Source organism: Venturia canescens, chromosome 6 (genome assembly GCF_019457755.1).
Source record: "Venturia canescens isolate UGA chromosome 6, ASM1945775v1, whole genome shotgun sequence".
In the NCBI taxonomy this organism is placed as follows: Eukaryota; Metazoa; Arthropoda; class Insecta; order Hymenoptera; family Ichneumonidae; genus Venturia; species Venturia canescens.
Genome location: NC_057426.1, coordinates 6,099,726 through 6,124,043, shown reverse-complemented (window position 1 = coordinate 6,124,043; position 24,318 = coordinate 6,099,726). Strand labels below are relative to the sequence as shown.

At 43.0% G+C, this 24,318-nt stretch overlaps 1 protein-coding gene across 17 annotated transcripts in view; it reads right to left on the bottom strand.

Annotated features, from left to right (window-relative positions):
• LOC122411909 (T-lymphocyte activation antigen CD86-like) overlaps positions 1-24,318 on the bottom strand; it is a 302,994-nt gene that overhangs the window by 38,118 nt on the left and 240,558 nt on the right. The gene's annotated exons all lie outside the window — the stretch shown is intronic.

Sequence of the window (24,318 nt, the reverse complement as noted above, 5' to 3'; positions counted from 1 at the left end):
CGAAATTGTAAATCAATTTTTTCAACTTATCTTTTGGCGAATGAAATTACAAGCCATTAATTAATCGGGGATCCAACGCTGACTGAACCCAAAATTTTATTCGTCCATGGCGTACTATAGTTTTTTTTATGTAAAAAATCGCATTAGAGAGCGCAAAGGGAAAACACAACGAAAAATAGATCAAGAAAAAAATGTTAATAAAAAGACAGAAGGCTATGACAGGAATGGGCCAAGCCAAGGAGAAACAAATGCCGAAATAAGCAAATGTGCTCATCACCGATTTCGTTTAATCTTTAACGTAATATGTCTTCATTATACTAGTGAGGCAATCGTCTCGAAATTTTTTCCAAACCTTCATTCAATATACTTCATTGTTATTGTGTACGTTTTTCATAAACTTCGTAAGAAGCGTTCATGAACGATTTTTTACGCATGGCCCCACAATGCCCCTGTGTGTTTTTCTTCATATTTAAACACGTTTATCTCAATAACCAATAAGACGAACCCTTTAAAATTTGATATGCGTGTCAGTCGACTACCCATTTAAGCTCTGTGTAAGATTCAAAACTTTCCAAAGAAAATAGTTCCGTGCACGAACTACCTTAATTCTGATAGAAAAAAATTTCTTGAACTTTGAATGTTCTGCGAAGATGCAAGACTTTCCTGGCGGTTATGCATAAAAAATAAAACGTCCTTGGCTCTTTACCTTTTTCTCACAACGAACTAAAATCTGCAAGAATCTTGTACAAGTTTAACGCGATTTCTTCCTTTACCCTTTTCAATACTCACTCGGGACAGCGTCATGAAATGTTTTCTGGTCTTTGTGCGCCCCCGTTTATGCAATTCCATTTTTTCTTTCACGTTCTTTATATTCCTTGTGCCGCAAGTCGAGGGAGTATTTCGAGTGCATCGCCTAACGAAAGTAAGTGGCTGGAAAAATGTTCATCGCGTATAAGCCGATGAGGGATTTGTGTCCAAAGACTTCGAATATTAATTCGTCAGCATGTTCGTTGAGAGAGTTTCCTCGAAAATGTAGAAAAAGTGCGCACGTTTTATCGAGTTACTAATTTTCTCATGAAATATCGAGGGAAAATTGTTACAAAAAAGAATCGCACCGGAACCAATTAGTTTGGATTTGTTCACACGCTCGCGAGGTTATATTTAATCGCAAAAGCGTGTGTGTCTCTCGTAAAAATTTTCGTTTTATTTAATCGGACAAAGTCAAGCCTCGAATAATTTCGAACAACGTGGCAAGCGTAACGATCCATTTAATTTGACGTAGATCCGATTAGTAACGCGTTCATTTACTTTTTTCGTGCAACGCCCGAGGATTGCGGAACAACGAAACTCTTGACTCAAGATATTCGTCGACGTGTAATAATCTATGGGCTCACAGCGCGTGTGCTCACCCGAGGGAAATTTATTTCTCTTTTCATTTCGTTCTCGTTTCCGCGCAACACGCTCGCCCCTTTTTTTCCACCTTCGCTCCTTATTTACTGTACGTTTTTCTCTCCCCTTATTCTGCCAATGAATTATAGCAAAAAAGTCGTTCCCGGATTCATCGTTACTTCCGGAACTGGAGCGAAACGTCGATCTTGACGTACTCACACGAACGGGAAAATCCACGCGATTATTTCACGTGTCGGCGCGAGGTCGCACAACGAAAATCCGAATACTCAGGAATTAGTTAATCTTGCGCTGGTTCGCGAGGCTGACGCAAAAGAATTACAGTTTATTCGAGCCTCGGCTCGAAGCACATTCTCGTCGGTACAACTGGGTCAATTGGTTCGAGGCTGTTGTCGAGTGCACAAACAATATTTCTATAATCCAGTTTTTCGTAATTATTATTTTTAATTAGATAAATAAACTAATGCAACGCGGGGGGAAAAAACCCGCTTCACGATAACTCTGGTACGAGGGGACGAAGAACAAACTTTTTTGACATTTCAAACGTCAATGTTCCGAGGGGTCTTGTTACCAGGAATTCCTTTGGAGATTAGGTTCATTCGAATCCGCCCGGTCGATTGGCTTTTGCGATCTTGGTCTTGCGGAATTTTGTTATCGAAGTAACGAAAGAAACGAGCTCGTAAAAGAGCCTCTTGGTGTTATTGAATTTGGTAGTTTTATCAATCAATCATAAAAACAAAGTTATTTCGTGGGACGTTTATGATGAAATAATTTCTAGATTTATGGATCGAGCTTCTTGGGAGTGTTCTGGGGTCGGAGTCATTTCCTTTTCCGTCACTATATTTTTCTCCTTCGATCCCGCGTTCTTTTCGTATCCGTATATTTCGCGTAGGTGCGAGGGTTTGCAAAGTTCCTCGAAGCAGAGCAATAGATGAGAAACGGCGGAGGGAAAAAGTACGAAACCATACAAGAGTCGTCGACAAGGCGGTTGGTAAAAAAGTAAGATAAAACTAGACTCTCGTAAACAGGACGAAACAAATTCCTTCGTCGGTAATAAAACACTTATACGAGCTTCACCGGGGTCAGGTCGAGAGGAACTTGCCATGAACACGTTTTTTCGTCAACTTGTTTCCACTCTCTTCACTCATACCCTATTGCTTTTTCGTGTCTCGTCTCCGGGTCTAACTTTCGCGAGTGGGATAGCAGCCGAGACTTTTTTAAGCATCATTGTATTGGCGAGAAGCATCGTTGAGTAGACTGGGAATAAATTTAGAAAATAATTATTGTTAGCTCATCAAATCTTTAGACGTTTGCAAAGTCCTTTTCAAAAATCACAAAAAGTTCATTATGAAAAACGCCGTAGAGTTGATCACCCAAATTCAGTTCGCCCTCGCAGAATTAGGGTAGATCGTGCCCGAGGGATCGTATTTTAAGGTGTCTAAATTGGACCGATTTACACTTCCTAATTGAAAATATAATCACTTTAAATTAATGTCAGAGCTATTAATTCGAAATTGTAAATCAATTTTTTCAACTTATCTTTTGGCGAATGAAATTACAAGCCATTAATTAATCGGGGATCCAACGCTGACTGAACCCAAAACTTCATTCGTCCCTGGCGAAAATACTATAGTTTTTTTTATGTAAAAAGTCGCATTAGAGAACGCAAAGGGAAAACATAACGGGAAATCGTCTCAAATTTTGTCCCAAACCTTCATTATTTACTTCATTGTTATTGTGTACTTTTTCATAAACTTCGTAAAAAGCGTTTCTTCGTTATATGAAAAGATAAACGATTTTTTCGGTATTGTCCCTATAACCATGTGTCTTCATATTTAAACAGGTTTATCTCAATAGCCAATAAGACGAATCCTTTAAAATTTGTTATGCGCGTCAGTCGACTGCCTATTTAAGCTCTGCGTGTGAATTTCAAGCTTTTATTAAGAAAATCGTTTCGTGCATGAACTATCTTAAGCTTTTTCCATACTCTACAGTTTATTAGTTTCGAGTGGTTTGGTGGTTTCGGAGCTAAATATTCGAGCGATAAGAAATGATGTTAGATCACAGGCCCAACTTAACATCGTCCACGGACGAAGCATTTTTTGTCATTCATGATATTTTTATCACAAAATTGAGTCCTCACGGGGTAAATCGTCTGGTTGAATTTGGTCGTCGAGGGATGTCTTCGACGGGTAGACTTCGCGGCGGAGTTCTCCATACACGAGTATTCGCTTAAACCCGAGAGAGTGTCGGGTTTGAATGAAGGGACGAAGGGGAGCAGAGCAAACTTAACCTTTGTCCCTGGAGACTGGTGTTTTTAGCGATCCTGTGAAAATAAGGAGGCGGTTTTCCTCCGTTTTTACATTCCATCTTTCGGCCCAATTTGGGGGCTCCATGTTAGGAGTCTTTTCGTGTTGCTTGTGCGTTGATAAAGTGGTTGGATAGAGCGCTCGTGTATCTTCGTCGTTTCTAAGCCAACCTAAAACGCTGATGGAGCTTATTCCTCATTCCTTTTCACCCCTGATACATATCTTCGTTCTCCTCCACCGCGTAACATCTTTTGCATGTACTTTCATTTTGATAACACACGAAGGACCAAGATAGCATCGTGGCAAGTAAGCTTTTCGAGAGCTGGCACACTGGGCCAAGGGAGCTCCAACGGACCCCTCATTTCTCGAGAAAGTGAAGAATTTTTCATAAAATTACTCCATAATGTAAGCGTTCCACCGAAAAAGGAAAGAAATTTAATCAATTATTCATTCCAGATACTGGTTCCTTCTCACGATGGAATGAAACTAAAACCCTGCCAACACCACTATCGCTTATTGCCCGATCTTACGAAAAGGTTATTCCGATTCTCTCCTTCCCTGTTCAATTGAAGTAAAATGAAAAAATACTTGAAAAAAAATATACTCAGCGCCCACACAATAAAGTACTGACGGAGAGTTTGATTGCTGAAAATGTGAAATAAAAAAACGAATTTCCAGGATGAACGTTCTTGAAGTTGAGTCATGTCAGACCAAAAAAATTGAATCAAACCAGCCACCTTCCATTCTCTATTTTCTTCAAACCCAATGTCCATGTGTTTGAAATTGATTCTCATCCCCATGGCTTCATCAATATCAGAAAAGGAACTCCATTTTGTCGTAACTCGAGTTCGAACTCTATGGGAGGTTGATTGAGGTGATTTAGCAGAAAAAAAATCAAAAAGTCACAGCTTAAAATTGAGTACTCGAGTTAATCCCTCGAATAGGACTTTTGTGTTGGTTGTGTCTAGAAAAAAAACTGGAACGGTGGTACGAGGCTGACAGTTCTGCTTTCTGTATAAAGTTTAATGCAAGTTATGTATACGTAGAGAAATATAAATATGTATGCAATGCAAAGAAAATAAGTTGAGTGAAGAATGGAGGATTAAAACTCGATGGAGCGAATAGCCATTATATCCTGTGCTAAGACAGAAAGTGCGAGGGAAGCAGCAGAAGACGCTTGTGTTAAAAAGTGTCGGAGCGTTATCAGCTCATTAACTCGTGGGAGTTTCATAGCGGCTTATACTTTTCCAAGCCTCAAGAGTGTAGTGGTTGGAAAGACTTGTTATTCTTTGGCTCGTAGGAGTGTACATGCGCACACAATTCGCAAGGAGCAAGCAGCAGCAATAGACGTTGGTTTAGGGAAAAAGGAAGGATGGAAGAATGAACAAACTTTCTCGGGTGCGAACAAACTTTTTCATCGTCTTCTTTTTGGCCCTGTGGCTGCTGCTTTTCCTCACGTCGGAAGTGCAAGGCACACTGGAGAGGATCTGAGGACTCTGAGAGACCTCGCTCCCCTCTCCCTGTCTCGTTGTTTCTTTCTGAGCTTATGATGCTCATAAGGCTCTATTCAAGATTCAACTTTTGCTTATATTTGTATACACAAGGATTGCTTTTTTCGTCTTTTGTACGCAAATGAAAAAAGAGTCTTGCCTCCTAATTTTTCCGAGGTGACAAAGCTCTGCGGCTAAAAGTAGCGAGCAACTTTTCGAGGTGCAGCGACCTCGAGTTACCCTCGAGACCGGACGAGTCTTCATCTTTTTTCGTACGTTCGATCATGCACTCAATTAATAAGAATGCATCGAAGTGTATTCCAGGAGCCCTTGATCAAGATTCCAGTTTCAAGACATTCGTTATTCCAAGATCCAATAATCATGTGATTACAATCGATTGAGTTGTTTTTAAAGAACGAATTACTGGGTTATCCGTGTCTGAATGCCAATTAGCAAGTTGTCAGAGGACTCTGCGCGATCCCTCGAGTGGCCTATCCAACTATGTAATGACTATCCAAGCAAATAAACATCTAACATCTAAAATCGGTGAACGTTCGTAGAAAGTGCTCTCACACTGGATCGATCTAAGCCGCCCTTGGTTTCCCTAATTTTCCGGTTCATTGTTTTAATGACGTCGAGTGCTTTCGCAAATTAATTGGTGCTGAGCTATAGTGCGTTTGTCTTTCTAATCCTCTTCCTCCCCCCTTTACCATTCTCCTCGCTTTGTCTGTCTCTCTCTGTTTCCGAGTATGTAGTTTCCATAACTTTTTTCCGCGATCTTCATCTCCTTTCTGAACGAATCAATAAAAAGGGGAATAATTTATTAGTCGCGACCAATCGAGGAGAGACAGGCGATTCAACTAGAAATCGCGAAACAACACAAAAGAGAGAAACAGAAAGAGGTGAGCGGGCGTTTTGATTGATGCCGAGGACACGAATGACGTGCGAGGGAATCAAAAAATCATGTGTCTTGGGCCGAGTTCCTGGAACCCGAATAAGCCACGGCTCCAACTTCGATTTCCGTCCTCAAATAATCGGCTAGGAAATCGGAAACGAAATCAGTTTTTCCCTCCCGTGCTATCGAGCATCAAAAAGCCTAATAATGATCATCATCCTCATCATCATCGTTCGTTCGGTTTTTCGCAGCAGTAAACACTAATGGACGACGATCACGTCGAGCCGAGTGTGTTGGTACGAGATAAATTTTTGTTTCTTGGAAGTTTCATACTCGCGTCCAGTGAGAACGTTCGCGGGGCGAACGCTCTCACTGATTTGATTGCTGCCGCTAGGCACATATGGGCAAAGTACACGTACACGGTTTGCCACGAGTACACGCGCCGGAGGCTCTCCGAAGTATCTTCTAACCATCATTTCATTAAAGCAGGCTAAATCGTACGATAGAGTATAAGAGAAGATAAGAAAGAGCGGGATGAGGCGATAAGAGTGGGACGGAGGAATATTCAAGGGGAAGGATATTCCCTTGGGAAGCCAGTGTACACCTTAGAGTACGCTTTTACTTAGTAGATTGGAACCGCGGAAGATACGAAGAGACTCCCCCCCGCACCGAGCACCTAACGTTCACACTTTCCTTCAACCTAAATCTCATTTTCTCAGCTAAAAGAGAGATCGTACCTCGCTTATTCTATCTCGAGGGCCTCATTTTACGATCGTGCAAAGTACCCCCTTAGCTTACCCACGAACTTGGCCGTGTGTGTGCGGAGGCACACGATAACCTGCGATTTGGTACACGCAAACAGACTCATGCGAGCACTCGGTTGCGATCACGCCTCGCAGATACAAGCAATAGCCAGACTTTGACGTTCGCGGCAACTCTTGATTTCTCATGACGGGTACAAAATCGTGGTTTACAGTGGAATGTGAAATTTAACTTTTGGAGAATTAAGCTTTCGAACTTCGTTCCGATTCAGAGGCTCGTAACGTACGATATTTATGAGGCGAACGGATCAATAGTGCATCAGGGAAAAGTGGAGATTCTCCGAAAGTTGGTGAATTTTGTCGTAGGTGGAAAATCCCGGTAAATGTTTTCCTAAACTCAATAAATTAAGTTCGGGTGCTGAGAGAATTGATTTTCTCGATGGGAAATCACTCGGGAGACTATTTCCGAGGGTCTCTTTCGTCCATTTTTATTGCATGGTTTTGTCGTTTCCTACGTCTTCGTGATTCCCATCGTCACTAATTTAGTGTGATACAAAAAAGGTGAATCCACTGGTCCCTGGTAGACCTCAGCTTATGAGAATGTTGGGCACGTATTTGAGACATGGTATCGCGTAAAGGAGGTGCTGGAGATGTTCTCAGTTCTGCTTATACAGCACGTCGTACGTTCCCCCGATGTTGCGGATGTGTGTTACTCTTCTCGCGTTCTTCCGTACCGGGTTCTCTCATTTTCGGCCCGTTTCTCATACGGGTGTGTACCTTTCGTAGACGGCGGTGGCGTCTCGTTTCCACGTGCACGCTCCTCTAGATTTCTTCGTGCACGAGTTTTCCTGCTTCGCGAAAGAGGCTTGCGCGCGTGCGACGAGAAAGCGACAAACGAAATTTACCGAAAACGCGACGAGGGTCCTGCCTCGCGTTTATTCTATTGTCCGCGAACAGACCTGGAATCGTAATGTCCAAAGGTCTCTTCCTCTTTTTATCTTGCATCCTTTCGCCCGCCTTCGATCCCCTCAGTTTCCTTTCGAGTCCGACCTCCGTTCGTTTCACTGCGGGGAAACCCGATGAAGTTTTAGTGCCGCAGCAGCTCGTTCGTGGACGAAATACACCGCCAGAAATTCGACAACGCGACGTACCTCCAATCGATCCTCACGTATATACGAGTGGGAATCGAAAGGACGAGGCCGAGTCCCCTGACGTCGAGAAGACTCGAATTCAACATGCAGCCCTCGTACCAAGATTTAAACTAGTCAAGATGGCCGTCCGAAACCGACTTTTTACATGGCAGCCCCATCGCAGTGCTATTCTATCTTCAGATTCCACCGGAAATGGTGGCAATTCGGATCCCTCCTTTGTTTATTCATTCCGTCAACGATGCGGTGGTTCAGAGTATAACGACGTTATATGCAGTTCAATTTACGCATCGCTTTCGTTTTCGGGAGCGAGGGACAATCAAACGAAATGAGCAACGATCCAGATTTTCCGGCTCCAAACAACGAATATGTTTCACATTCTGTTCCACCTTCTCAGGTGAGAATCCACTGTAGAAATCCTCGAAACCCCCGAGCAATTGAATCATCAGATAAAGTCCTTAATCTCGAGTTAATTACTTACTCTTTCTCTACGTACGTATATCAAGATTTTGGATCATTTTGGAACGCATTTTTCGCGATCGACCCTAAACCGAGCAGCGTCGTATTTCATTTAATGCTTGCGTGATTTTAATGGTTTCCAAACTCAATATAAATTGAGTTTCTCTTTCACGTTATAACAATATTCCCGCGTGCGTTGCAACAAAATGTACGCGCGCGAACATGCGTCGCTACGCGATTTAGCGTGTACACGGAAAATCGACCTCTGAAGCGAGATTATGCACAGCAGAAGAGCTACGCCGATGACGCTAATTAGACGACCGTCACTTACCGTTAAAATTCACTGAAACTCTCTGAATTTTGTTGCAAAACTTAACGCTCCGGTGCGCAATCGATCTCATATTAACCGGAACATCCTCGTATAATTGGTTTCGTGTTATACGTAATTAAAACGCAAAACTAGGCAGGATTCAGGCCGCGTTTCACGATCGAACTTTCATTAAAAATATTGAAAGGGAACAATGGTCGTTGGCAACAAAGATTCTCGTAAAAGGGAGCCCATGCGAGTCTTTTGTTTTCACAAAATATGCTTCGTAATCATATACCAATTGATATAAATCCGAAAATTAGTGTTCTGTTTAGCGACTTCAAAAGATACGGGGCACACGGACAAGAAACCGAAAACTCTCGGGTTCGTGATCAAAGTCCACAATCCACAAAACGAGAATTCCACGCGGTTAATCGAAACAAATAAACAGCGATATTTTGGATTATTAACAACTGTGAAAACGAATTAAATCATTACCTCGATTCATATTATAATTAATGAATATTCTCGTCGGAGTGTACATGTTTGCGTATTAATAATGGTACTTATATAGGTACTATATTTTAGGGCTGCTATAATAATGACATTACGTTAATGGTTTAACGAAGCTTCCAGCACCGTTGACTTTTGCTGGAGTGAGAGATTTAGGTTTGTCGCGGTGATAAAGGAAACGGAGATTAATTATTACAATCGAAGTAATTACAATTGGATTCGATCGGTTTATCTGCGATTGTAATCACACGGAATGTGGACCGCGCGTGGTTCATTCGGTCCACGTGAAATCAGCTCATCGCGCGAAAAACTAATTTATTCTCAAATGACCTTTTTTCCCTATGATTCTTCCGATGGGACCGAAAAGTTGATGATTCCGAATGAAAGAAGGAGACGAATAGGGAAAAAGATGGAGAGAGCAGCGAGCGAAAGGCAAGTTTTCTTCTGTTCACTCGACAAAGTTTTCCATTGTCCTCGCAGTTCCTTTTACTCTTTTGTCGCAACGACGCGACGATCCACCAAGAGTATTTGATTGATAAGGCAAAGTCGTTTTCTTAGGTACAATAGCGCCGCCGAGAGACGTTTAATTGTAAGCCTCGCTCTCGACCGAATGTTTCTTCTTCGAACTACCGAAATTTATAACGTTCTCTCGATCCATCCCTATTCCTCTGGAGCCCCCCAAACTTTCTTTATCGACTGTTTTCAACGTCACTCTTTGTGCTTGTATCGAGAAACATTCCGCCGTTGAGAATTTACCGACAAACTTTGAAGTTCACCAACTTCTGACGAGTCGATCGATCTCGCCGCTGAGGAGAATGAATCCTCGAATGAGGCAGTTTAAATTGAAATCAAGACGATGAATAATTTGACTAATCAAATACGAGCAATGCCATCCCCAGAATCGTTCTCATCGGTTACCACTTTTTGGCCTCGCTCACACTCACGATTTCAATCAAATTCTCTCCCGCATCATTCCTTGGTAAAAGCTAATGTCGTATCCGCGACTGGATATCAAGATTAATTCTGTCAAGGGAGGGAGCGAGTTCGGAAGATGGAGTTAAACAAGAGGGAGATGAAATTTGTCGAAAGTGGGAATCCTCGTGTCCATTTGTGGCCAATTTTAATGAAATAGTTGGCACGCAACGTGCTGATTATAAAACGCGAATAAAGAGGAACTGCGTGCCCCGGCGATGCAACACGAAAAAAAAAATATAAAACTGTTGTTTTCGCTGGGATTTTTATGGAACTTTTCAATTTGCCACATTAGTCGTGCTTTTCGGACTCGTGAATATCAATCTTGCACGAAAATTTAACCAACCGCAAGATCTCGCGTTGGAAAATATCGATACCGTAAATGACACGTTGCATATGCCCATCAAACAAGCTTCCACAGTGTCGAGCACTGAAAAGTACACGCTCGATACTTTCCCTGTTTTCACAGTTTTAAATCGTGAGACGTAACCATATGGCGGAGAAAACTCCATAGAAACAACGCGAACACAAGCGTATAATTATTGAATATGGATGCAATGAAAAAAAAGAAAATATGCATTCCGATGTCACTGGAAATTGATTCGAAAAACCCATTTAATTTCGTTTCGATTTCAGTGGTTTTTTTTTTTTTTTTTTTTTTTAAATTGAAAATTCATTCGCACCGATCAACCTGTGACATGAAGCCATGACCAGTTTCACGTATGTTATCAAAACTGCTGTGAGTATCAAAGTGAAGAGAGAAAGAGAGAAAAAAACAGCTCACGAACGTTCCTTTTAAATGTGCATGCAAGGCGTGGCCTGATAATTGCTCTATAATCTGACGATGGCAATTACTTTCATGCCCCCTTCCTCTCAGTCATGATACGCAATTACAGTGAGAGAGCGAGGGCCAAATAAAGATGAAGAAGAGCTATATTCGGGACTACGCTCTCTAAGTACAGAGTCAGTTTTTCTGACAGGAAAACTGAACAAAGAAAAACATTCGCACTAAGCTAAGCCGCTGCAAAAACTCTTTGCCTGATCTCTTTTGTCAGCCTTCTTCTTATTCTTCTTCTTCTTCTTCTTCTTTTCCTGCTGCTCCTTCTTCTTCTCCTACGACTTGCAGAGGTGGCAAAGAAGTTGGCTTTTTATCCTGTTATTTCACGAGACCTCTAATATCTTGGAAAAATATCACAAGAGCGTGTGAACTTTTCTCATTTTTTCAACCTCTATTTGTCCTTCCTCTTCTTCCTGATTACTCGTATTTCGAACATTCCTGAGCTTTTTCCTCAACCCAAAATCCACTCTCATTAGTACTCGAATCTGTTTCACTTTCCAATTAGTAGATTAATGAACTCGTGTAATTCATCGATTTTCTCCCTTTTCCTCGATATTTATCATTGAATTTGCTCACCTTGCCGCAGGATAGAGAAACGAAGGGAGTGCAATGGGGAAGCGAGATTAAAATGATCTACATTGGCCCCGTTATATTGGTCGGATTAAAATAGTATCCAGAGCCTCGTGGTCCTTTGGAACGGGGCTAAAAATGACTCAACGATCGTGCATTACGCCAGAGATTCAATTACCGGCGTCCCGATTTCGCTGCTGAAAATTTTGTTTCGTAACAACGAATCTCCCGGTGGAAAAAACAACGAAAATTTGTGCTTCCAGCATCAACAGTTTGCTTAGAGTATTCATGAGTCAAGTTAAATTCGTTGATGGCACGAGTATCCCAACGCATCTCTTCCTGCGAAAAAAAGTCGACTGAATTCAAGAAGTTTATCCGCCTCGTTTAAGGTAGATGATGCCCGAATGATCGTATTTTATGGGCGTCTAAATTGCATCGACTTCCTAATTAAAAACATAATCACTTTAAATTAATGTCGGAGCTGTTAATTCAAAATATTCAATTAATTTTTTTCAACTTAAATCGTTTCGTGCATGAACTACCTCGACAGATCGAATATGTGAAGAAAATGAGCGAATTAACGAGCGACAGCGAGGACCGTGTCGCCGAATTCCATCACGAAGAATGCCCCAGTGCCATCAACATAAAATTAACGAACGAAAGGTTCAGAGATCCAGCGAGGGAAGCTTCAGCAGAGCAGAATCACGCGCGCCCGGGAGAGTCGAGAGTTCGAGACCGAACGGATGTGTACAAAACGTCATTGACCGCGAATTCGTGGATGCATGACAATGCATAAGAGGAGGTGAAGCCACGTACGAGTCGGTCTCTTCACATCCCTCGTTCCCTGCTCCGCGCGCCCCATCACACTCCCGGCCACAAATAATGCACCGGCAATTAATTAAACGGCCCTGTTCGACAAGTGTCGGACGCATGTGAGAGAACGGAAAATGAAAAGTGTGTGAGAGAAAGAGAAAAGCTCATTCATATATCATCGGTAGTTGGAGGGCTGCGCGAATGCGAACGCTTCGCCCTTTTCCTCAATATTCATCCCGCTTCCGTGTATCATAAGAGATTCATGGTTTTTCGTAACAGAAATGAGAACTGCGGCGGGGGTTAACAGGCTACGAAATTCTTCGAGGTTTTTCAAACGTTGCGCGTTTATCCATCGCAATATTCGTATGCACGGATCTATCGACATGTTCCATCACATGTATTTATGTAAATTCGATGCTGAATTGGTTTTGGTCAATGCAATAATTACTCGGAGCCGAGACCACGAGCGCTTTAACTACCTCCGTTTCTGCTCACGTATCAATGTGTACTTACATACGTACTCGCCGCACGGCACACCCAGACGTAAACTCATTTATACATGTACTGCGTGGGGCTTTGCTTAATTGCCACCGCAAGCTATTCGCTGGGTATTTCACCACGTGCGTGCGCGGTATTAGTCCGTTAGCTTGATACCGAATTGCAATTCGGAAAATTGCTAAAACGTGTGTATATACCAACAGCACGTACATGTGCTGGCTTTCGTTCGATCTCTGTGTGCAAACGCGCAATTCGTCCTCCATCACGTGGCAATATACGAGCACTGGGCTCTCATCTGGTGCGCGGACGCTTTAAAAATACGTGGGAATGTTACCATCCCCGAATGAATTATACGCGAAGCTCTTTCACTCGAGGACGCAAACGTAAAATGATAATTTTCACAATGAGAGTTCTTCAGTTCCCGTGGAACTTTGAAAATGGATCATCGACGTGGACGTGTTTAGTGAAATAGGAATACTCGAGTCGTGCCTTCGTTTTTCTCTGCAAATATTTGACATGAAATAGCCAGAAACGGAGACTCGCTCCGAGATTTTGCTGAGTTCTTTGATCTTGCGAGTTTGCCCTTTCGGCAGACAGCCGGGATTGGTTCATTGTGTCGGACAAACACATCGGTTACGGGAGGGCTCCGTACGACCAGTAATTCGACATTGATGGCGAGTGCGAGACATTCTCTCGATTCATTCCCAACATTGGCGACTGTCCTCTTCCAATCTCTCGCCGGCTCTCTCTCTTCTTTCTTTCTTTGTCTCTCTCTCTCTCTCTCGATACTTGGATCGAAGATAAGGGAAACGCGGGACAGTGAAGCTGAGAGCTTAGAAGCTCGTCTCTTGTCATTCCACGAATTCAGAAGTGCTCAAGGGTTGAGTGTAAGAGAGTGTGAGGGCGGGGGGGGGGGGGGGGGGATAGCGGAGAGAAGCGAGAGAGAGAAATTCGAGTATCCTCTCTGTGAAGGAACTTTCTCAAGAGGAAAGCGCGCAAGGGACGTCGGCGATCGTTTCATTGCACGAGTCTGAGAACGCGCCCAGCTTAGAAACGGGAATCGGATGGCATCCTACACTCCTCAGTCGAGATGATCCACATCTCGATGAAGGAGAGATATACGAAGGAACTTCCGACGATTTCTAGCTTCAAAAGGACAGCTGATTCTCTTCCCTGTCCCCGTAGCCGTCTCTCTTTCCCTCTTTCGCTATCTCCCAGCTTGAATTGTCGTCCGAGTTCATTCTCCCTGGCAATTCAGTCTGTCCAGTACCAATACCTACGTCATAGCACGAGAGCGAGCCTCTCGAGGAATCGGACGACTGTAGAAACGCGAGATACCCAGCCAAATCCGCAGCCCTTCTACACTTGGCGAAAGTTATCCGATCGACGAGTTCGGGTCGACAATCCAGTTGACGTAAGTTCTCCGAGCTCTACCCCAATCTATATATATATCTATTTATCAATATATATGCACGCTTTCAAGAGTCTCGGCATTCCTATCGTTCTTTCGAACCCCCTCCCGCCCCTTCACTCGCTCTATAGGCAATTTTCAAACATCGCAAACGTCACCGCGCACTCACTCTGCTCCGAGGCTCCTTCAACTGCAACGAAACTTTTCGATTATCCGACTCTGTACACACCATTTATTCACGTCTATCATTTCGCCTTTCGGAACGTCGAACTTCCAACACTATTTTATAATTCCGCAATAATTTAGAACTTTGGTTTCAACGACCAATTCATCGGGACCCGCTCGAAAGGGGGTTCAGAATTTTTCGCTCCAATGTTCCCTCTCATAAAAAAAACTCGTTTGAACAATAATTTTTACATCGAACGACACGTGAACTAGTCGCGAATAAAGTTAATTAGCTCTCCCGCCCAAGCTCGATGGAAATCACGGAAAATTAATGATCCCTAAAACTGATCAAATTTCCGTGCCGTACAATAGAAATGATTAGGAAGAGAGTACGACGGCGATGCTGGAGGGCTGTCAGCCAGCAATTTTTCATTGTACCAATGCCTCGTATTGTGGCACACACGAGCAGCAGAGGGAAGGCAAGTCTGTATTTCATAGAGTACGTATATAATACACTGTCAGAGCAGGGAAGAGTGGCAAAAAAATGAAGTAGAAGAAAAAAAAGGAGGGGAAAATTAAAAAAAAAAAATGAACAGCGGCGCAATGGTGTATTCAACCGGACGCGGGTATATACGGGCGAAGGAAAAAAGAGAAATGGGGAAGGAGAAATAAATAGAGAAAGGGAGAGGAAAGCAGAATTCTACAATAAGCACCGCAGGAATCCCGAGACTTGGAAACGCACAATGTTGGGATTAAATTTAAACCGGGCTTTCACAGAGCCATAAAAGTTGATTAAATGGAGCCTTTCTCATTCGGGAAAACCTGCTACTTATGTAAGTAATCCATAAAAGAGACGGTAGGACATATGATGCATGTATATAGACATAGCGCCATAGAGTGTGCGAGAGACTATAACTTCATACTCATATCATAGATACAAACGAATATACTGACAGAGGATCGCGTGTGTGTGTGTGCGTGTTGTACGCGTATGGGAAAGAATAGGAGCTTGCGGGATCCGAAGAACGCCCACTCGAAAGATCTTTCCGGGACGTAACGCGCGCGAGCAGCCTCCCCGTTGAGCAACGAACCGCAGAAGGGAAAAGATACACATACATGCGAATGTGTTTCTCGAGGTAGCGTTCTCTGGTCCAATATGTGCGAATCGTTGAGGCTTTCAATGCGAACGAGACCTTGGGAAAAGTGGCTGGGAGGAGTCGGAGGAGAAGTAGAAGTAGAAGAAGAAGAAGAAGAAGAAGAAGAAGAAGAAGAAGAAGAAGAAGAAGAAGAAGAAGAAGAAGAAGAAGAAGAAGAAGAAGAAGAAGAAGAAGAAGAAGAAGAAGAAGAAGAAGAAGAGAAAATTTCATGGGAAAGGGCACAACGACAATGAGAGACAGCAGAATAAAGAAAAAGATTTTCGAACCAATTCCAGTTGTGTCCAAGAAACAAATTTCGTCCCTTTTTGTACGACGTTTTTTTCCCTTTTTTCTTACTCTCCGAGGTTGTGTACTTTTATTTTGTTCTTTTTTGTTTGATGATTTACAAAATCATTGTGCTAGCCTCTCTTGAAACTGTGCCATCTTTCAGCCTTGAACTCGAGACAACGAGAGCTTTTTTTCAGTCCTCTCGGCATAATCGAAGCGTTGGAAAGTTCGGCTGCTAGCAGCCAGCAGCCCCCCTGTCATTATTTCATCGTCACTTTCTCGCGGGCGGAGAAATTGTAACTTTTTTACAGTGCGAGTGTTTTTTGCTCCTCGGAGAAAGCGGGGAAAAGCTTCGGTTTCTTTACTACGTTACTTTTCGCACGGCGAGTCGGGAAACGAAAATAATTATGTCGGAGGGGACCGAAATTACTGGCGTTTAATTGCGCGTATTTTATATTGGGATAACAGCAAAAAATCTCCTCGTTAATAAAGCGCTTTGATTTTCGCTTTGAAGAACTCTCCCAAGTTTCTCGCTACTTGAGGCTAAATTTGTTTCTTTTTTCCTTCGTTTTCGCGTCCGTAGAATTTTTTGTTCTTACACTGTAATGAAACTTAAATAAAGCTCGGACTGCACCGGGCTGCGGCGAGTCAAAAAAATTCCTACAAAAAATTCGCACTGTGATGAAAAAGCTTTCACGTTTTATTATTATTATCGCGGTTATGACACTCCCTTCTTCCGCTTCTCTCTCTCTCTCTCTCTCTCTCGCCCTTTCTTCTTCCTCCTACTCGCGTGCTTTCTCTCAACTCTTCGATTACCGTGTTATGACGTCTCGGTAATTACGCTTTTACGTATATCCCGACGTACGGGTAGCCAGCCAAATGGAGAGACTAATAAAAAGTGAGCCGGCAGCGCGGTGGTTCTCCACGTTCATAGACTGTTTACCGATAGTCATATAATCGCGAACACGGAGTCACACCCAAAATCTCTAAAAAAAGGATCTTTTAAAAAGTCAATCTTTTGACTAAAAACTGGGGCAAAGAGTTCCAGAGCTCCATACTCCGTTATTTACTTATTTCGAGCCATTCAACGAAGTTGCTTCATTTTTATTATTTATCAAATCTTCCAAACATCTGCAATCGTCAAATATTTTTCCGAGTGTATGAAAAATCGAATCTGCTTCGAAGGCGTTACTCCGATAACACTCGCAAAGAAAATGTGTACCAGCCAAGTTGTTTTCGCATCGATAAAGGAGTCGATTCGATAGTGCAACGGCAACGATCCAACGATAAATCGTCGTTAAATCCAAGCGATTGAACTTTTTATACAGACTAATATTTTCACTCCCGTATCATTGGACTTTTTGCAGTAATTGTTGTTTTTTTTATCTCTTCTGACTTTCTTTTTATTAGATTGTTTTTTGTTTGGCGCGAGCCAATTGAAACGATACGTTATACGCAGAGGGTGAGGTTTCCTTGGGTATTGCAATTTTTCTTTTCATATCGCTATTTCACGAGCGAGTATTTTCGAGAAAAGGGAGGAGAAAGATTTCGCTTTGGATTACACGTGTACGCGCGCGGCTGCCGCGCGCGCGCGCGCAACGCTCTAGGGAATTTTCAGTCAGCCACACGTACATCGCACACTCACAAAGACATAAACATACGGAGGTTGCATTATTGCGAATCGAGTGTAGCGGAACGATAAAGCGTTTCGTTCTTTTTTATCTCTTTCTCTCTCTCTTCTCCTATAGACCGAACACCGTCGGGCTCAACGTCGGTGTGTTTGGTGCCGCTGGAGGGTGTTAGTTGTGGCGTGATATCGAGCAATTGCAGTTTGAGTTAAAGGCAAAGGGTGCGGCGTCGGCAATCTATTTCGCAAGCGTTTCGAGCGTTACTTATACATTTATTTTGTATATACACGACTCCTATAGATGTATATATTTGCGTATAAAGAGTCAGATCTCTCGGGGGGCACACCGGCCAATCAGCCTTCTTAAACAGAGCAGGTTATTCGGAATGGTATTATTATGCAGTCTACTTTTGAAACATAAACGCTTTGTGCCTTTTCCCTCTCATTGCGTGGCCCCTTTTCGCTGAAATTCGTGACCCGAAAACACCCGCTCGTGCCAAATACCGTTCTTCTTAACCTTAGCAGACTCGAAGGCTTTCTGAGCAAATGATTTGGCTACTCGAGAAAATTGAGCTCCGGATTAACGTTAATTCAACTAATTTATTGAGATTCCGGTGTTCAGGGGCCGCTGCGATCCTTTTGAAAGGTGAATGCTCACGTGTGGGATGGAAAGCACTGAAAGTAGCCTGACATTGTGCTCGAGGCAGAAGACACGGATTCGAAACAGATGGCAATAAATTGAAGCTGCACCGAGAACGCTGTTCCGAGTTTTTCTCTGCAGCATGTGCGACTGCGACATTCGTTGTTTCGCTCCTGCGATTTTCTCGTTTGTTTCTCGAGGCGAACGTCGCGCGGTGGCTCGTGCAGCAGCAACAGTAAAAAGTATAGTTACCCAAGCTCCCAGGGGTCTGCGAAACGCACGAAGAAAACGAAAGGTCGTGCTCGGTTGGAGAAGAGCAAATACGAGGAAAGGAAATCCTCGGATGTCTGCTTTGTGAGACATTTATATCCGAAAATGCATGCATTATCGCCGAGTTTACTCGCATCACGCTCTGAAAAAACGTGTATAGATCCGGATATCCACGGGAACTGGCTTCTTGGAAGTTAAAAATACGACGTTATACTTCGCAAATGAGAAAACCCACTGAAGGGCATAACAAACGAGATGCGGGCGAGGGAAACATTCTTCCCACGCGCTCTCTTGTTTCCCTCCCACGATTTTCTTCCTCCTTTTTCCCTGGCGACTCTACTCACGTCGCACCCCAATTTCGTCTTCTTATTTTTCTTTCATTCTTTCCCTTCGTTCCCCAACTCGACTTGAGCGTTGCTTACGTTATTTTTAATTGCTCTTAATTTCTTACACGCATAACGCATAGTTGTAGCGTAATCGCTGGGCACTTTAGGATCCTCTTTAGAAAATCGCTCTTCACCTTTATAGCGCCTCGAGACCCTCTCAAACGGGGACATTCCCATAAACGGGGACGCCTGGAGCACAGTTTTCTTTATACCTTCATCGGGAAGGGCTCTTCGGATCTCTTGGACACGTGAGCGCCTTATGTGCTGAATGAGACTTTGCCCACGTTCGCCTTTTGGACTCGTCCCTTAAGAAAAAGGACGTGCGTTGCAATCGTATGCATTCATTTTCTTGTTTCGTTCTTGCAATGAAATAAGCTTACGACGCACCCCAAAATTGTACCAGCAAATTTCATCTTCAGTCAGCAGTGTTATTTTCGTTTTGGTATGAGAAAAAAATTTGGTTGAAACACTTGAAAAATGTTGAATTTAATTAAACTATTTAGTCCCATACGCACGACAAAATACTTGTTAAATTTCACACAATATTTAGATCAATGATTCGAATGGATAGCGATTTGGATTAAGGGTTATGTGAAGATATTTGCGTTACCTCAACGCCACATTTTCTTGCTATGAAAATCATTTTATATTGAATCTTCGTAAACTGTCTTGTGATAAGAAAACCTTCAAATGAATTAACAAAACGATATACGATTCGAAAAAAAAACTCGTTTATTTAATTCACACAAACAAAAATTTAGTGATTTAGATAAATGAAGATAAAAGATTATTTATCGCAAGCGAATCGAGTCACAAAAATATCAATTGAAGACATTTAGTTGTTGCAACGATTTTTTTCCCCAGTGTGTAAGAACCGCTTTCCTGTGAAAAGTCAAGTTGCATTCTCGTTCTTTACAGACAACACGAAACTCTCTTACCACACGACTCGCGAAGCTGCTGCGCTAATGTGCGTTAAAGTAGCGAATGTTTCGAGGCTGAATCACTTCGAAGAAACTATTCGAGCAGCTCTCACTCCCGGGAAAGCGTGTATTGAATTCCGTGCAGCATATCGTAACAACGTCGAACGATGTTGCGTCGCCTGATTAATTCCACTCCTAGAACTGCGAGCAGCTCACTGCACTCGGTATTGCTTTCCCATACAAATTTGTCGTTTCATAGGAAGGGAGATGATCGCTCGTGAGAGCGTTGGGAGTGAAATGATATCGGTAATTTCCGAAAATTTCCCAACTGCTGGCAAGCGAAAATTTCTCAGCAGCTTGCGACCTACTCGAGTGTCTCGAACATCAAAACTATCGAGATAACTAAAAAAAATCATTTTCGAGGAAATTATCCTCCGGAAATGTTGATTACCGAACGATTCTTGGCTGAAGTTTCGACGAAAGGAATCGTTTTCCGAATACCTCGAGGCTGAAATGAATCAGAAATCGGCCTCGAGCTTTCCTGCCTAGCGACACGCACGTCAAGTTATTCGGCAACAAAAGCGATCAGCGAAGATCTGATAATTTGCCAAGCTCCCGGGATATTATAACTCGATATACTGTTCCCTCGACTCGAGATAACTCGAATCTTACGTTCTGATTTTCAATAATATCGTCAACTTGTCGACCAATCATTCGCGCCAGTTGAGATATCCGGTTACTGAAAACGTTTAAGCAATATTTGGCAGTATATTTTGAAAAATGGATTTTGTGGAAACTGTCAGTGGCACGAATAGAAACGTTTATACAGATAATGCGCACCCGAATACGTCTATCGGAAATATTTTGTTATCAGAATACAGAGGAAAAAGCAGAAACTGCAAACTTTTGTTTGTCGTCCTTTGTTAGTCGTAGCGAAGTGGACATGTTGTGGTAAAATATGACGCATGCGGCAATTGAGCAGATTGTCCATGATGTCAAGGGGAGAAAGAGAGATTGATTTGCAAAGAGAGGGAGAGAGAGTCAGAGAAGAGTCAAGTGGCCAGGAGATGTGTCGCTGCAGGTGAGTTGTGTTGATGGCACGAATATAGTTCGAGTCCCGAGAGCATGTCGACGGAAAGAAAGAGAGAGAGGAGGAGTAAAAGGTAGAGGATGGTTCGTTCGAACGGAAATAACTGCCAAAGAATTGAACCATCGAACCGCAGGTACATAAGCTTTTATCTTCCTCTTCGGCTGTGCAGACTCCGAGAACAACTTTCGACGTACTTTTTTCCCATGTCCTTTATTTTTCAAACATTTTTTCCTCCCCTATTTTCATTCACTCTCTGCACCGTTCTCCCGCCGCTCTCTTACTTCCTCGTCATTTTTTTCGTTCCCATTTATTGAGCGATGGAATCGCGTGACAACGGCACTCTTTGCGAACCCCTCGACCTCTCCGGAAAGTGGCCGAGCGGAGGAGGACACGGGCGGGCGAGGGAAAGAGAGAAATTGAGAGAGAGGTAGACGATGAGCGATGAGGAGAGGTAAAAAGCACGATTGCATGGCCACAACACCCTCGCGGCCGCAAGCTTTCTGCTTCGTGGCTCCCGTCCACAACCAACTCTCTTTTCCTCCAACCCACCCCGCCTCATCTCGCGCTCTCGCCTCCGATATTCTGCTATAGATCTCCCTATGATGGCCTCGATTCAAATCGTGGTATTAGATTTAACGCCAACGGTGGATAGATCGACAGTGAAATTTATCGTCAACCTTCCGATGAATCGGTTTTCCCGCCATTTTTTTCCTCCAGTGTCAAAAATGTTGAGTGTACGAATGTTTTTTCCGAAATAAATCACTAAACAAATGACGCAATTAATGAGATAAGCGAAAAAAAATGAGTTAAATGAGAATACCAAAACGATTTTTCTCAGGTTTTTTCAGCCTCTTTTTCTTCCGAAATTTACATTCACTCTTGCTCACTCTCCCAGCACAAAAATAAAGCTCAGCTTTTGCACTGCGTTTGCGATTTTTAGCAGGGATGTTTCACCGGGTACCGTATGATTGGCAGGTATGCTGGGATCAGTTTTTATGCACCAGGACTCGCGCGAGGTTCGGACGAGCCTATCGATCGCAGTGATTGTTGATTGCCGCATGTTGAGAGAATGTGCATTAACCGGTGAACAATGGGAGGAGGAAAATTTTGATTTTACGTCGAGAAATACTTGTGATTCTAACGAATGATTCTCAATAAGTTAAAACGCGTTTTTTCCTGTAATTTGTACCGTCAAAATGTGATTGTATATCGAATATCAATTCTTTTCGGAATTCATACCGGATACAAAGTATCAAAAATATTCCAGTGCAATGGAATTTTCCAGTTTAACGCGTAATGAAACTTTTGTAAATACGCGGGCTCGTGATACGAAAAATTTTTTTTTTCATCAAGCCCGGAGCTCATGGAGCTTCGCAATGTATTTTTTCGTATATTGTATCTGCCGGTAGGTGTTTCCAGCTCTTCACATTTCTCTACAGGGATTTAAAGTATCCAATGTGCAGTTGGGCGATCCTCTGGCCTTTTCCCTGGAGCGCCAGAAGCCCAGATAGCCGTTGTTCGGGAGATATATATTTCGTGGCAATCCCAGGCCGATATATTCCATGACACGACCCCGTTCGCCATCAGGAGACCTCTGTGGAACTGTCCTCGTCTCGCGTGCATGCTCCCCTCGTACTTTCTCTCTCGCTCTTCTTGCCACGAGAAAACGAATGTAGCGTAACGAGAGTCGGCCATTACTTGCATTCCCAAATGCGCGCACGGATGTGTGCGGTGTATGTGGAGCAAAAGCAGCGAACTCGCGCTGCAAGCACGTTGAGCAGGTTCGAGTCTCCGCCATAAAGCATATGGAGAAGAGCAATGCTGGGAGGCTTCTCAATTAAAAACAATGGGAATATCGGAATTTATACGGACACAGGAGCAGCTGGAAGGCGTCGAAATCGCAAAAGCCAGCTCGCCCAATCTCCCTCCTCTGTGCCTTGCTTCGGGGCTTTCGTTTCACTCGTTTTTTACCCCTCTTTTTACCTAATACGATAAGTCTCGTCGAATGCGGTCAAAATGGAGAAAAACACCGGGATGAAAGGTAGATTATTATTGCTCGTGGTGCGGTTCGATCGAGGCGCTTCGAGTTTCGCGCAATTTTCGATAAAATGCCTCGATATTTTTCTAAATCTCCCATACACTCCGTTCAATCAGAACTCTCCAAATAATTTGAATAAATAAATGTTTTCTTTTTCCAATCCAGAGGCTCAGGGAAAGGAACTCCTGAACTTCTGTCCGTGCCAAGAGGAAAAGGTCCGGTATTTTTTTCATAATTCAATTTGAAGCACGAGGTGCGCACTCTCTCACGAAGTAACGGACGAAAGACTCTCGGTGCACAGTGCTCTGCCAATCGTATATATAGCTCCGAAAGTTCCAGAAGATAATCTCCTGCCTCTTCGCCTCCCGCGCTCTCAACATAGCTTAAACTTTGTTAAAGACTACTTCGACTGTTTTCTGACTCGTTCTTATACTTACGGTAAACGTAATATAGCACGTTCGAGCTCAAGGCAGAGCCGAGGGGACAAGTGTGTCGGTTGGATGCAGATACTACATGCATATATTATATTTTATACAGAAGCATTAGTTGATAAAACGAGCGTGGGTGGCTTCACAAACAGAAGCCCACCCCTGGAGCAGCAGCAGCAGCAGCAGTCTCCGTATACTCATCTTAATTTTCCTAAGAGACCAAGAACCGAGCTCCCCCGAAGGCGCCGGCCACTTTCCCAGCCACTTGTCAAAGAAAAAGAGAGTGAATGGGGAAAGAGAATATATTCATTATACAGCCCATTAAATTCACGTTTCGCATCAAACTTTTAATCTTGACTTTTGGAGCGCACTATTCCTCTGACCTCTTTCTGACAAGCGTGTGACCTTCTAAAAAAATATCTTCCTTCGACTGCTACGAAAATTCTTGGGACTCGTAATTTTAAAAGATTCCATCCGAAAGCACTTTCGTACAAAGTTTCATGAAATATCGAGTCGCAATGTTTGCGATGTTTTTGTTCATTTCGTCAAGGAGACTAAATATGTTGAGTGCAATTTTTTATGCTCACTCACACAAGATCGAGAGCTGAACTTACGATCCCTTTTCGTTGCGAATCGAGGCTTTTGCTCACGAAAAATCCACACTATTTCATAACCCTCGTATCACGATGCAGTTATTACGAGTATCTTGGCACGTTTTCACATTATTTGTGGCGACCCTGGAATTTTTCAATTCCGTATTCATGCAGAGAACAAGACTGAAGTGTGTGTGTGTGTGTGTGTGAGAGAGAGAGAGAGTGGCACGACTTCCGTCTACAATAGGTTTTATATTCGACGAGCTTCTTTGAACGTCGGAGCTTGAGCCCCGCCCAAGTTCGACGTGAAAAAAGAGGCTGTTGGGTCATGGGCCAGTATACTACA